Source organism: Triticum dicoccoides, chromosome 2A (genome assembly GCF_002162155.2).
Source record: "Triticum dicoccoides isolate Atlit2015 ecotype Zavitan chromosome 2A, WEW_v2.0, whole genome shotgun sequence".
Lineage (NCBI taxonomy): Eukaryota > Viridiplantae > Streptophyta > Magnoliopsida > Poales > Poaceae > Triticum > Triticum dicoccoides.
In genome coordinates, this window is record NC_041382.1 from 190,736,068 (window position 1) to 190,752,244 (window position 16,177).

Consider the following 16,177-nt stretch of genomic DNA (forward strand, 5'->3'; position numbering starts at 1 on the left):
TAATTTGCATCAGAGGTCTATAGGATCTCCGCCATTAGTTTCCCATTAGAAAATTGAGTTACTAAATTAAGGAAGATGTCCAAAGAGAGGTAATCGTTGGCATGATATGCATCAGAAGATCCTCATCACTGAAGTAGTACTCCACCAGTCCACCTACAGTTTTGGAACATATAAATACGGCATCAAAGTGCTACCTGGCACCAAATAAAGAGTTCAGGTCAGGGTGTTATACTGCAGCTAAGTAGTATAGTCTGAATTTCTAACTTTGAGGAGGATTTCAGTGTTTCTAAAGAAAGGGACAAGGATCGGGGCTATAAGATTGTTGAAAGACTCAGAGACATGTACCATGAATTGGGTATAGTATGTTTTCTACCCATCTTTTCCTTATATTGACTAAACCTTAGTAACCTGAACTGCTGCTTGTTTAAATTTCAGTTCCGCAAGCTGCGGCACACATGGTCTGCCTCCGTGTCGTCCTACCTGCTTCAGGGCCCTCTACTTCTTCCCCCAAGATTGCCATTATGATTAACAAATCTGACGAGAGCAATTTAATTGGTGACACATCATATTTATTCTGCAACTGCATGTGAATTCTCATCTTGCGCCTACCTCTTTTGCTTACCAGGTTGCAAAATTTCATTAACTTATTTGTCGAAGTATCCTGCAAAATCATTTCTCTTATGGGAATTAGCCTATTGTATTGATCTAACAAGGTCCACTTCAACCTACGTAACAATTATGCAGTGAAGATGGAGAGCTTTAGGCAAAAAAAGAAAAAAAAACTAGCACGTGATCTATGGAGAATAATTTTGACAGCAACTCCAACTGTAACATTCCTGAAGTTATTCCTATGAAAGTTTGTAAGTTTTCTTGATATCTATGTACACTGACACATATCGCAATTAATGTTGGCAGATGCAATGGAGTACACTTGATGCAATCAATTCTGGTGTGTGTGTGTGTGTGTGTGATGCAATGACGTATGAATAACGACAGAAAAATATGCCTGAGGAGTATGGGTATGTAGTAACATTTCTCTGTTATTTTCGGAACAACTTGGAATATCTTATTGGTAGTTTCTATACAAAGTCATTTTGATAACTATCATGCTGCAAACCTACATAGTTTTCTATATTAATCATGTCATGCTAAAATATAAAAGTTATAGCTTCAATAAATTGATAAAATACAGATTTGGGCTTTACATATTTATTGAATATATATTTACATATGAATACGTCGTTACGGTCAGACTCCAGCGAGCAGCAGTGGTTGTTATACCCCACCAGGTGACTTGCTACTGTTGGTGAAACTCTCTTGTGCAGAAACGCTGATCTTGAAATCTTGATCCTACTTATAGGCTGTATTGCAAGCAATGTACTCATGTTTTACTGAACATGTAGGTAACATGAAATTTTGATCTTCTCCCATCACTGAAAGTTGTGTTTTAAACTTGCAAAAGCATTGCTAAGCCTATTCAATCATTTCTATTTTACCCTAGATTTCACTCCATACCATAATTGAGATACAAATGGGCGTTACTGATGTCGAGGAGAAGAGTTAGAAGCTCTTGGATTGAGAATCTGAGATTTATATAGGTTCAGTAGAACAAAAAGTTTCGGATTCACTACTCCAGATACAACGATGCGGTATATATAGTTAACTTCGTGCTTTATATTACCAATTTTTCTTCCTCCAAGAGTTCTTCGGATATAATCTACACCTGAAACAATAAATTGTTAAAAGCAAGGAAAAGTAACAAGTTCTGCAAATTAGTTTCATGAGGAGAGAACTGGCTGAAATGAAGCTAATACCGATGTACTGAATATCCTGCAGTGGTTAGTATACTAAAGAGTAAAACTGCATGTTTTTGTCATATCTGAAACCCTTTTCTGCTCCATACTTTACGTAAACAATGCCTGTGCATTGGCATAAGAATCATAGATTGAAAAATCATCATCCATTGTCATTCGTCACCCTGGCAATGATGCATTTGCTATTCAGAAGACTTCTTGTCCGGTTTAGTGTGTGATTTGTTACTATGATAAGGAAACATTTCCTCAACCCATCTTTCACTACACACACAGGTTGCACAGAGGAGTATAAGGATTTCTTTATCAGGCCAGTCCACGTGGAAGATGTCGCGTTAGCCCATATCACGTTGTTTGAAAACCCGGCTGCATCCGGGAGGCACCTCTGTGTGGAGCCCATATGTCACTTGAGCGATTTCGCGTCCCAAGTCGCGGAGCTCTACCCCGACTACGAAGTCCCGAAGTAAGCAACACACACTGAACACATACTTCACATGTTTGGAGAACAATAATTTCATAACAAACGACGACATGAATGGACTGTTGTCACGGTGCTAATATCTTTGCGTTTGATCGGTTTGGTCGGCAGATTACCTGAGGACACGTAGCCTGGGCTGGTGAGGGTGGAGGTGGTGCCGAAGAAGCTGATGGCACTGGGCCTGCATTTCACTCCTTTGGAAAAGATCATCAAGGATGCGGTGGAGAGCCTTCGGAGAAGAGGATGCATCGCCTGATGGCTGGATTATTAGTTGTACCATATTCCTTCCCTTCTGTTGTAGGGTCATGATCAACCCTTGCTCCAGAGATATTTTGTGCCCAGCCCAGTGCTAGACCTTATAGTTGCCTGTACGATTGTGCAATAACGGCTGGTTGATCTACTGGTACACCTGTCTGTTCTTGCTAGATACTTGCGGCTCTTAAATTGTTCATTGCCATTCTTCACTTTTTTGTTATCTTTGATGTCCTTTCTCAATCCTTTGGACATCATCAGGTACTTATCCCGTCGCAACGTTGGACACCTTACTATCTTTACAAATGATAGGCGGTACAAAATCAAGAAATGCTTTGAACCTTTGCAACTTCATTTTACAAGATGAAAGTATGCTAATTTTAATTTGTCATAGGGGAACTCTTCCCAACCAAACAACCAACTATCTGTAAAAACTCCCAAAATATACCCTAAAAAGACTATCTGTAAAAAACTTAACACAACAAATATAGTTTAAAAATGTTCATGCTATTTTTCAACAAAATATGTTTGCACTTTTTTTAAAAAGCTTAAAAATTTCCAAAAAATATTCCATTTTTAAGAAAAAATATTTCCACTTAAAAATGTACAACAAAACATTCTTTTCGAAAAGCATCTGATAGAAAAATGTTCTTTTTAGAGAAATATTCCAATTTCATAAAAGCGTTAACTATTCTTAAAAAAAGTGTTCCATTTGTATGCAAACGTTAAATTTTATTAAAAATAAGAAAAATTCCATGTTTAACCTTATCATAGATGTTTATTAAAATTGAATATGAGAAATGGTGCACAATGGCAAATGAAAGTAGGTTGTGCCCTTTTTTTCGCCCGGTGCAACGCACGGGCATTTGTACTAGTCATTTTCAATCAGCACTATGTCATCCACATATAATATTAGAAATGCTACAGAGCTCCCACTCACTTTCTTGTAAATACAGGCTTCTCCAAAAGTCTATATAAAACCATATGCTTTGATCACACTATCAAAACATTTATTCCAACTCCGAGAGGCTTGCACCAGTCCATAAATGGATCGCTGGAGCTTGCACACTTTGTTAGCTCCCTTTGGATCAATAAAACCTTCAGGTTGCATCACATACAACTCTTCTTCCAGAAATCCATTCAGGAATGCAGTCTTTACATCCATTTGCCATATTTCATAATCATAAAACGCGGCAATTGCTAACATGATTCGGACGAACTTAAGCATCGCTACGGGTGAGAAGGTCTCATCGTAGTCAACTCCTTGAACTTGTCGAAAACCTTTTGCAACAAGTCGAGCTTTGTAGACAGTAACATTACCGTCAGCGTCTCTCTTCTTCTTGAATATCCATTTATTCTCGATGGCTTGCCGATCATCGGGCAAGTCAACCAAAGTCCACACTTTGTTCTCATACATGGATCCCATCTCAGATTTCATGGCTTCAAGCCATTTTGCGGAATCTAGGCTCATCATCACTTCCTCATAGTTCGTAGGTTCGTCATGGTCAAGTAACATGACCTCCAGAACTAGATTACCGTACCACTCTGGTGCGGATCTTGCTCTACTTGACCTACGAGGTTCGGTAGCAACTTGATCTGAAGTTACATGATCATCATCATTAGATTCCTCACTAATTGGTGTAGGAGTCACAGAAACAGATTTCTGTGATGAACTACTTTCAAATAAGGGAGCAAGTACGGTTACCTCATCAAGTTCTACTTTCCTCCCACTCACTTCTTTCGAGAGAAACTCCTTTTCTAGAAAGGATCCATTCTTAGCAACGAATATCTTGCCTTCGGATCTGTGATAGAATGTGTACCCAATAGTTTCCTATGGGTATCCTATGAAGACACATTTCTCCGATTTGGGTTCGAGCTTATCAGGTTGAAGCTTTTTCACATAAGCATCGCAGCCCAAAACTTCAAGAAACGACAACTTTGGTTTCTTGCCAAACCATAGTTCATAAGGCGTCGTCTCAACAGATTTTGATGGTGCCCTATTTAACGTGAATGCAGCCGTCTCTAAAGCATAACCCCAAAATGATAAGTAAGAGGATCTATCGTAGTCCTTTCGATAAGTAAGAGTGTCGAACCCAACGAGGAGCAGAAGGAAGTGATAAGCGGTTTTCAGCAAGGTATTCTTTGCAAGTACTGAAATAAGTGGTAACAGATAGTTTTGTGATAAGATAGATTGTAACGAGCAACAAGTAACAAAAGTAAATAAAGTGCAGCAAGATGGCCCAATCCTTTTGTAGCGAAGGATAAGCCGGAACAAACTCTTATAATAAGAAAAGCGCTCCCGAGGACACATGGGAATATCGTCAAGCTAGTTTTCATCACGTTCATATGATTCGCGTTCGATACTTTGATAATTTGATATGTGGGTGGACCGGTGCTTGGGTGCTGTTCTTACTTGAACAAGCATCCCACTTATGATTAACCTCTATTGCAAGCATCCGCAACTACAACAAAAGTATTAAGGTAAACCTAACCATAGCATGAAACATATAGATCCAAATCAGCCCCTTATGAAGCAATGCATAAACTAGGGTTTAAGCTTCTGTCACTCTAGCAACCCATCATCTACTTATTACTTCCCAATGCCTTCCTCTAGGCCCAAATAATGGTGAAGTGTTATGTAGTCGACGTTCACATAACACCACTAGAGGTTAGACAACATACATCTTATCAAAATATCAAACGAATACCAAATTCACATGACTACTCATAGCAAGACTTCTCCCTTGTCCTCAGGAACGAACGTAATTACTCACAAAGCATATTCATGTTCATAATCAGAGGGGTAATAGTATGCATATAGGATCTAAACATATGATCTTCCACCAATTAAACCAACTAGCATCAACTACCAAGAGTAATCAACACTACTAGCAACCTACTAGCACCAATCCCGGACTTTGAGACAAGAATTGGATACAAGAGATGAACTACGGTTTGGAGATGAGATGGTGTTGGTGAAGATGTTGATGGAGATTGCCCTCTCCCGTTGAGAGGAGCGTTGGTGATGACGATGGTGATGATTTCCCCCTCCCAGAGGGAAGTTTCCCCGGCAGAACAGCTCTGCCGGAGCTCTAGATTGGATCCGCCAAGGTTCCGCCTCGTGGCGGCGGAGTCTCGTCCCGAAAAATTTCCTTCTTATTTTTTTCTCATCGAAAGACCTCATATAGGAGAAGATGGGCATCGGAGAGCCACCAGGGGGCCCACGAGGTAGGGGGCGCCCTAGGGGGGGCACACCCCCCACCCTCGTGAAAAGGGTGTGGCCCCCCTGGCCTTCATCTTTGGCGTGTATTTTTCTTTATTTCTTTTAAAACATTCCGTGGAGTGTCAGGACTTTTGGAGTTGCGCAGAATAGGTCTCTAATATTTGCTCCTTTTCCAGACCAGAATTCCAGTTGTCGGCATTCTCCCTCTTTATGTAAACCTTGTAAAATAAGAGAAAATAGCCATAAGTATTGTGACATAAAGTGAAATAACAGTCCATAATGCGATAAATATCGATATAAAAGCATGATGCAAAATGGACGTATCAACTCCCCCAAGCTTAGACCTCGCTTGTCCTCAAGCGAAAAGCCGATAACAATAAATATGTCCTCATGTTTAGAGGTAGAGGTGTCGATAAAAATAAAATACGGACATGAAGGCATCATGATTATTCTCATAACAACAACATATATAGATTTTGTCATATATTACTTATGTTCAAGTGATGATCTATTCACAATGCAAAAGTATAAATCATAAACCTTATTGGGCTCTGACAAACTATAATCTCAGTCATCGAAGGAATTGCAATTTATCATAACATCGGAAAGAGTCTATGTCAGAGCTAAAAAGCAAGTCCACATACTCAACTATCATTTAGTCCTCCATAATTGCTAACACTCACGCGATACTTGTGGTTACGGAGTTTTAATCGGACACAGAGAAAGATAGGGGCTTATAGTTTTGCCCCACAACCTTTTACCTCAAGGGTAATGTCTACAATAATGGTTCATGCTCCCCTACATCCAATTAGATATATATATATCATGTTCTTTCCAACATGCTGAGCTTGCCAAAGGATAAAATGAAAAAGAAAAGGTGAAGATCACCACGACTCTTGCATAAGGTAGAAGATAATAATAAAGGATAGGCCCTTCGCAGAGGGAAGCAGAGGTTGCCATGCGCTTTTATGGTTGGATATATAAAATCTCAATGCGAAAGAACGTCACTTTATATTGCCCCTTGTGATATGAACCTTTATTATGCAGTCCGTCGCTTTTATTACTTCCACATCACAAGATCGTATAAAGCTTATTTCTCCCCCACCAATCAATCATACATATTTAGAGCAATTTTTATTGCTTTGCACTGATGACAATTTACTTGAAGGATCTTACTCAATCCATAGGTAGATATGGTGGACTCTCATGGCAAAACTGGTTTAAGGGTATTTGGAAGCACAAGTAGTATTTCTACTTGGTGCTGAGAATTTGGCTAGAATGAGGGGGAAAGGCAAGCTCAACAAGTTAGAGGATCCATGACAACATACTTTATCTCAGATATAAGAAATGCATAACTCATTACGTTGTCTTCCTTGTCCAACATCAACTCTTTAGCATGTCATATTTTAATGAGTGCTCCCAATCATAAAAGATGTCAATGATAATATATCTATATGTGAAACCTCTCTTTCCTTATTACTTCCTATTAATTGCAAAAATGACCAAAGCTATGTCTGCCAACTCCCAACAACTTTTAATCATCATACTCTTTCTATGTGAAGTCATTACTCTCAATAAGATCAATATGAACTTTTTGTTTCTTTTTATTCTTTTTCTCTTTTTTTATTCACCCAAGATCATGTCAAAATAATCAAGCACTTGACTCAACACTAATCTTTATTATATATAGCTCACGGACTCGATTACATAGAGAGATCATAAAGCAAAACTCAAAACTAGATCATGCCATAAACTTTATTATACTAGATCAAGATACTACTAATAGGATTGAACTAAGAAAAACGGTAAAGATAAGAGTTGTGATTGTGATACGATACCGGGGCACCTCCCCCAAGTTTGGTAGTTGCCAAGGGGAGTGCCCATACCCATGTGATTATATCTCCTTTGTCGATGAAGAAGGTGGAGGTGACGGATAATCGCACATCGAGCGTAAGAGGTCCTCCAGCTTGCGAATAATGCCCTTGAGTGCGACAATATGCTCCTTCAACAAAATATTTTCTTGTGTGAGATACTTGTTTTGAACACGAGCTAACTCAATCATCTTGAAAGATTCGATCTCAGTTGGGGTAAGGAGGTTATGATCAATTTGAAGGGTGTCTTTTGCTGCTGGAGCTTGATCCTCCGTGGCCTTCTTGATCCTTTCATCCTTGTTGACCCTCGTGGGTTCTTCCCTCTTCAGATCTATCTTCATTAGCCAAGCATCGTTGTCTCCATTGTTGGAGGAGGGATACGACATGATGCCTAGCCTGGAAAACCCTGACAGAAAATAGCTCGAAACAAGAACAGAGGAGGTTTGCGTGATACGGGAGTCAAAACCTTCGGGAGGTTATATAATGAAATTTTACCGACCAAAATATGTATCGTGCAAGAAAACGGAGTCCGGAAGGCACACGAGGTGCTCACGGGGTAGGGGGCGCGCCCAGGGGGGTAGGGCGCGCCCACCACCCTCGTGGGGCCCTCGTGTCCTTCCCGGACTGCTACTTATTTTTCTATTTTTCTAAATATTCCAAAACGGAGAAATATTGCCTTAAAAATTGTTTTGGAGTCGGTTTACTTACCGTACCACATACCTATTCCTTTTTGGAGTCTGAAACGCTCCGGAAAGTGTCTCTTATGTATTCTTCGGGGTTACAGTTTCAATAATATTGGTTTCAACATTTATGGGATTACGTGAGATATAATGTTTAATTGTTTGACCATTTACCACCTTCGAATTTGTGCCTTCGAAGTTGTTGATTTTTATAGCACCGGAACGATAGACCTCTTCGATAACATAGGGGCGTTCCCATTTAGAGAGAAGTTTTCCTGCAAAAAATCTTAAACGAGAGTTGTATAGCAATACATAATCACCTACATTAAATTCACGCTTTTGTATCCTTTTGTCATGCCATCTTTTGACTTTTTCTTTAAACAACTTGGCATTTTCATAAGCTTGGGTTCTCCATTCATCAAGTGAGCTAATACCAAATAACCTCTTCTCACCAGCAAGTTTAAAATCATAGTTGAGCTCTTTAATAGCCCAATATGCCTTATGTTCTAGTTTGAGAGGTAAGTGACATGCTTTTCCATAAACCATTTTATACGGAGACATACCCATAGGATTTTTATATGCAGTTCTATAAGCCCATAATGCATCATCAAGTTTCTTAGACCAATTCTTTCTAGACCTATTAACAGTCTTTTGCAAAATTAATTTGAGCTCTCTATTGCTCAACTCTACTTGACCACTAGACTGAGGGTGATAAGGAGATGCAATTCTATGATTAACATCATATTTAGCAAGCATTTTACGGAAAGCACCATGAATAAAGTGTGAACCGCCATCAGTCATTAAATATCTAGGGACTCCAAACCTCGGGAAAATAACTTCCTTAAGCATTTTAATAGAAGTGTTATGATCAGCACTACTAGTTGGAATAGCTTCTACCCACTTAGTAACATAATCAACAGCAACTAGAATATGTGTGTATCCATTAGAGGCAGGAAAAGGTCCCATATAATCAAAACCCCAAACATCAAACAGTTCAATAACAAGTGAATAATTCATAGGCATTTCTTGACGTCTACTAATATTACCAATTCTTTGACATTCATCACAAGACAAGACAAACTTACGGGCATCCTTGAAGAGAGTAGGCCAATAAAAACCAGATTGCAATACCTTATGTGCAGTTCTATCTCCAGCGTGGTGTCCTCCATAAGACTAGGAATGACACTTGCGTAGGATATGTTCCTGTTCATGCTCAGGTACACAATGCCTAATAACACCATCTACTCCTTCCTTATAAAGATGTGGGTCATCCCAAAAGTAATGTCTCAAATCATAGAAGAACTTTTTCTTTTGCTGGTATGTGAAGTTAGGTGGTATAAATATAGCAACAATATAATTAGCATAATCAGCATACCATGGAGTACTACGAGAAGTACTTATAACATTTAATTGTTCATCAGGAAAGTTATCATTAATAGGTAGTGGGTCATCAAGAATATGTTCTAACCTAGACAGGTTGTCTGCAACGGGGTTCTCAGCTCCCTTTCTATCAACAATATGCAAATCAAATTCTTGTAGCAAGAGAACCAACCTAATAAGTCTAGGTTTAGCATCTTTCTTTTCCATAAGATATTTAATAGCAGCATGATCAGTTTGAATAGTTACTTTAGAATCAACAATATAAGATCTGAACTTATCAGAAGCAAATACAACTGCTAAGAGTTCTTTTTCAGTAGTAGCATAATTTCTTTAAGCATTGTCTAGAGTCTTACTAGCATAATGAATAATGTTTAATTTCTTATCAACTCTTTGCCCTAGAACAACACCTACAGCATAATCACTAGCATCACACATAATTTCAAAGGGTAGGTTCCAATTAGGTGGCTGAACAACAGGTGCAGAGACTAATGCTTTCTTAAGTATTTCAAATGCTTCTACGCAATCATCATCAAAGAAAAATGGTATATCTTTTTGCAATAAATTAGTCAGAGGCCGAGAAATTTTTTGAGAAGTCCTTAATGAACCTCCTATAAAATCCAACGTGACCAAGGAAACTTCTTATACCTTTGATGTCCTTTGGACATGGCATCTTTTGAATAGCATCAACCTTGGCTTTATCAACTTCAATACCTCTTTCAGAAACTTTGTGCCCCAAGACAATACCTTCATTAACCATAAAGTGGCACTTTTCCCAATTCAAGACAAGATTAGTTTCTTCACATCTCTGCAAAACTCGATCAAGATTGCTCAAGCAATCATCAAAAGAGGAGCCATAGACGGAAAAGTCATCCATTAAAACCTCACAAATCTTTTCACAAAAGTCAGAGAATATAGCCATCATGCATCTTTGAAAGATAGCAGGTGCATTACATAAACCAAAAGGCATACATATATAAGCAAAAGTACCAAAAGGGCATGTAAAAGTAGTCCTCGATTGATCTCTAGCCGACACAGGTATTTGAGAGAAACCAGAATAACCATCTCGAAAGCAATAGTGTGTATGTTGGCATAATCTTTCTATCATTTGATCAATAAAAGGTAAGGGGTAATGATCTTTCTTAGTAGCTTTATTTAATATGCGGAAATCAATTACCATCCTCTAACCTGTGATAATTCTTTGTGGAATCAATTCATCTTTATCATTAGGAACAACAGTAATACCTCCCTTCTTAGGGACACAATGGACAGCACTTACCCACTCACTATCAGCAACGGGATAGATTATACCTGCCTCCAGAAGCTTTAGTATTTCTTTTTTACCACTTCTTTCATTTTAGAATTCAGATGTCGTTGAGGATCACGAACTGGTTTGGCATCTTCTTCCAAATTTATTTTATGTTGACATAGAGTGGGACTAATGCCCTTAAGATCATCAAGAGTATATCCAATAGCAACACGGTGCTTCTTCAGAGTTTTCAATAATCTTTCTTCTTCATGCTCTGAAAGGTTAGCACTAATAATAACAGGATATATCTTCTTTTCATCAAGATGAGCATATTTAAGATTATCAGGCAAAGGTTTGAGCTCAAACACGGGATCACCCTTGGGTGGAGGAGGATCCCCTAAAATTTCAACAGGCAAGTTGTGATGCAGAATAGGTTCTTGTTTAAAGAATACTTCATCTATTTCCCTTCTTTCATTCATGAACATATCATTTTCATGGTCTAGCAAATAGAGGTCTAAAGGATCACTAGGAGGTACGGCAATAGAAGCAAGACCAATTATTTCATCCTTACTAGGTAATTCTTCCTCGCGATGTTTTTTACTAAATTTAGAGAAATTAAACTCATGAACCATATCATCCAAACCAACAGTAACAATATTCTTAGTGCAGTCTATGGTAGCATTGACAGTATTTAAGAAGGGTCTACCAAATATAATTGAACAAAAGCTATCTTGCGGAGAAGTAAGAACAAGAAAATCACCAGGATATTTAGTTTTCCCACACAAGACTTCAACATCTCTAACAATTCCAATTGGTGCAATAGTATCTCTATTAGCAAGTTTAATAGTAACATCAATATCTTCTAACTCAACAGGTGCAATTTCATTCTTAATTTATTCGTATAAAGTATGCGGTATAACACTAGCACTAGCACCCATATCACATAAGCCATGATAACAATGATCTCCTATTTTAACAGAAATAACAGGCACGCCTACCACAGGTCTATGTTTATCCTTATCACAAGGTTTAGCAATTCTAGCAGTTTCACCTTCGAACTGAATAACATGCCCATCAATATTATCAGACAAGAGATCTTTAACAATAGCAATATTAGGTTCTACTTTAACTTGCTCAGGAGGTGTATAAGTTCTAATATTGCTTTTACGAACAACAGTTGAAGCTTTAGCATGATCCTTTATTCTAACAGGGAAAGATGGTTTCTCAATGTAAGAAGTAGGAACAATAGGATCATTATAAGTGATAGTCTTTTCTTCAACTTTAATAGGTGCAGCTACTTTTACTTCTATGGGAGGATGATATTTAAACCACTTCTCCTTAGGGAGATCAACATAAGTAGCAAAAGATTCACAGAAAGAAGCTACTATCTCAGAGTCAAGTCCATATTTAGTGCTAAACTTACGGAAAATATCAGTGTCCATAAAAGATTTAACACAATCAAACTTAGGTGTCATACCTGACTCTTTACCTTCGTCGAGGTCCCAATCTTTAGAGTTGCGTTTAATTCTATCCAATAAATTCCATATGAATTCAATAGTCTTCATCATAAAAGAGCCAGCACAAGAAGTATCGAGCATGGTGCGATTGTTTTCAGAAAGCCGAGCATAAAAACTTTGCATAATTATTTGTCTTGAGAGCTCATGATTGGGGCATGAATATAACATTGATTTAAGCCTCCCCCAAGCTTGAGCGATGCTTTCTCCTTCGTGAGGCCAGAAATTATATATAATTGTGATCACGATGAACAAGGTGCATAGGGTAATACTTTTGATGAAATTCCAGCTTCAATCTTTTATAGTCCCATGATCTCATATCATCACATAGCCTATACCATATCAATGCGTCTCCCTTTAAAGATAAAGGGAAGACCTTCTTCTTAGCAACATCATCGGGTATACTTGCAAGCTTAAATAATCCACAAACTTCATCCACATATATTAAGTGCTCATCAGGATGCTTTGTTCCATCTCCTGTAAAAGGGTTATCTAGCAGTTTTTCTATCATACCCGAAGGATACTCATAAGGAATTTCATTTTCAATAGGTTCAGTAGGTTGAGGAGCAACTCTTTGCTCTACTGGACGGGGTGAAGATACCCCGAACAAGCCCCTCAGAGAATTACTTTCCATAGTAACAAGTGTCAGTAAATTTCAGCACACTATATAAATTTTTCCTTACCAAATTCCACCTACCAAAGGCGCTACACTCCCCGGCAACGGCGCCCGAAAAGAGTCTTGATGACCCACAATTATAGGGGATCTATCGTAGTCCTTTCGATAAGTAAGAGTGTCGAACCCAACGAGGAGCAGAAGGAAATGATAAGCGGTTTTCAGCAAGGTATTCTTTGCAAGTACTGAAATAAGTGGTAACAGATAGTTTTGTGATAAGATAGATTGTAACGAGCAACAAGTAATAAAAGTAAATAAAGTGCAGCAAGATGGCCCAATCCTTCTGTAGTAAAGGACAAGCCGGAACAAACTCTTATAATAGGAAAAGCGCTCCCGAGGACACATGGGAATATCGTCAAGCTAGTTTTCATCACGTTCATATGATTCGCGTTCGATACTTTGATAATTTGATATGTGGCTGGACTGGTGCTTGGGTGCTGTTCTTACTTGAACAAGCATCCCACTTATGATTAACCTCTATTGCAAGCATCCGCAACTACAACAAAAGTATTAAGGTAAACCTAACCATATCATGAAACATATAGATCCAAATCAGCCCCTTACGAAGCAACGCATAAACTAGGGTTTAAGCTTCTGTCACTCTAGCAACCCATCATCTACTTATTACTTACCAATGCCTTCCTCTAGGCCCAAATAATGGTGAAGTGTTATGTAGTCGACTTTCACATAACACCACTAGAGGTTAGACAACATACATCTTATCAAAATATCAAACAAATACCAAATTCACATGACTACTCATAGCAAGACTTCTCCCTTGTCCTCAGGAACGAACGTAATTACTCACAAAGCATATTCATGTTGATAATCAGAGGGGTAATAATATGCATATAGGATCTGAACATATGATCTTCCACCAATTAAACCAACTAGCATCAACTACCAAGAGTAATCAACACTACTAGCAACCTACTAGCACCAATCCCGGACTTTGAGACAAGAATTGGATACAAGAGATGAACTAGGGTTTGGACATGAGATGGTGCTGGTGAAGATGTTGATGGAGATTGCCCTCTCCCGATGAGAGGAGCGTTGGTGATGACGATGGTGATGATTTCCCCCTCCCGGAAGGAAGTTTCCCCGGCAGAACAGCTCTGCCGGAGCTCTAGATTGGATCCACCAAGGTTCCGCCTCGTGGCGGCGGAGTCTCGTCCTGAAAAACTTCCTTCTTATTTTTTTCTCATCGAAAGACCTCATATAGGAGAAGATGGGCATCGGAGAGCCACCAGGGGGCCCACGAGGTAGGGGGGCGCCCTAGGGGGGGCACACCCCCCACCCTCGTGAAAAGGGTGTGGGCCCCCTGGCCTTCATCTTTGGCGTGGATTTTTCTTTATTTCTTTTAAGACGTTTCGTGGAGTTTCAGGACTTTTGGAGTTGCGCAGAATAGGTCTCTAATATTTGCTCCTTTTCCAGACCAGAATTCCAGCTGCCGGCATTCTCCCTCTTTATGTAAACCTTGTAAAATAAGAGAAAATAGCCATAAGTATTATGACATAAAGTGAAATAATAGTCCATAATGCGATAAATATCGATATAAAAGCATGATGCAAAATGGACGTATCACATATTATAGTTCATCACGAAGCTTTTGTAGCTTGGTGGTAGTGATTGAAGAACTCTGTCAATGACACTATCAACAGGAAGATTAACTCCCAGTTGAGTCAGTTGATTATGATACCCAGGCATTTTGAGTATATGCTCACTGACAGAACTATTCTCCTCCATCTTGCAGCTATAGAAGTTATTAGAGACTTCATATCTCTCAATCTGGGCATTTTCTTGAAATATTAATTTCAACTCCTGAAACATCTCATATGCTCCATGACGTTCAAAATGTCGTTGAAGTCCCGGTTCTAAGCCGTAAAGCATGGCAGACTGAACTATCGAGTAGTCATCAGCTTTACTCTGCCAAACATTCTTTACGTTGTCAGCACCATCTGCACTAGGCCTGGCACCCAGTGGTGCTTCCAGGATGTAATTCTTATGTGCAGCAATGAGGATAATCCTCAAGTTACGGACCCAGTCCGTGTAATTGCTACCATCATATTTCAACTTTGCTCTCTCAAGGAACGCATTAAAATTCAACGGAACAACAGCATGGGTCGTCTATCTACAACAACATAGTTAAGCAAAAATACTATCAGGTACTAAGTTCATGATAAATTTAAGTTCAACTAATCATATTACTTAAGAACTCCCACTTAGATAGACATCCCTCTTATCATCTAAGTGATCACGTGATCCATATCAACTAAACATGACTGATCATCACGTGAAATGGAGTAGTTTTCAATGGTGAACATCACTATGTTGATCATATCTACTATATGATTCACGCTCGACCTTTCGGTCTCAGTGTTCCGAGGCCATATCTGCATATGCTAGGCTCGTCAAGTTTAACCCGAGTATTTTGCGTGTGCAAAACTGGCTTGCACCCGTTGTAGATGGACGTAGAGCTTATCACACCCGATCATCACGTGGTGTCTCGGCACGACGAACTTTGGCAACGGTGCATACTCAGGGAGAACACTTTTATCTTGAAATTTAATGAGAGATTATCTTATAATGCTACCATCAAACAAATCAGAATAAGATGCATAAAGGATAAACATCATGTGCAATCAATATAAGTGATATGATATGGCCATCATCATCTTGTGCTTGTGATCTCCATCTCTGAAGCACCGTCATGATCACCATCGTCACCGGCACGACACCTTGATCTCCATGGTAGCATCGTTGTCGTCTCGCCAACTATTGCTTCTACGACTATTGCTACCGCTTAGTGATAAAGTAAAGCAATTACAGGGCGATTGCATTGCATACAATAAAGCGACAACCATATGGCCCCTACCAGTTGCCGATAACTCCGTTACAAAACATGATCATCTGATACAAAAAATATAGCATCATGTCTTGACCATATCACATCACAACATGCCCTGCAAAAACAAGTTAGACGTCCTCTACTTTGTTGTTGCAAGTTTTACGTGGCTGCTACGGGCTAAGCAAGAACCGTTCTTACCTA

The 16,177-nt window shown here is 39.0% G+C and overlaps 1 long non-coding RNA gene across 1 annotated transcript; it reads left to right on the top strand.

Annotated features, from left to right (window-relative positions):
* The first annotated feature begins 314 nt into the window (after positions 1 to 314).
* LOC119359254 lies at positions 315 to 776 on the top strand. Its single transcript, XR_005172436.1, has 3 exons — positions 315 to 360; positions 436 to 625; positions 745 to 776. It is a non-coding gene; the product is annotated as an uncharacterized LOC119359254 (long non-coding RNA).
* The last annotated feature ends 15,401 nt before the right edge of the window (positions 777 to 16,177 follow it).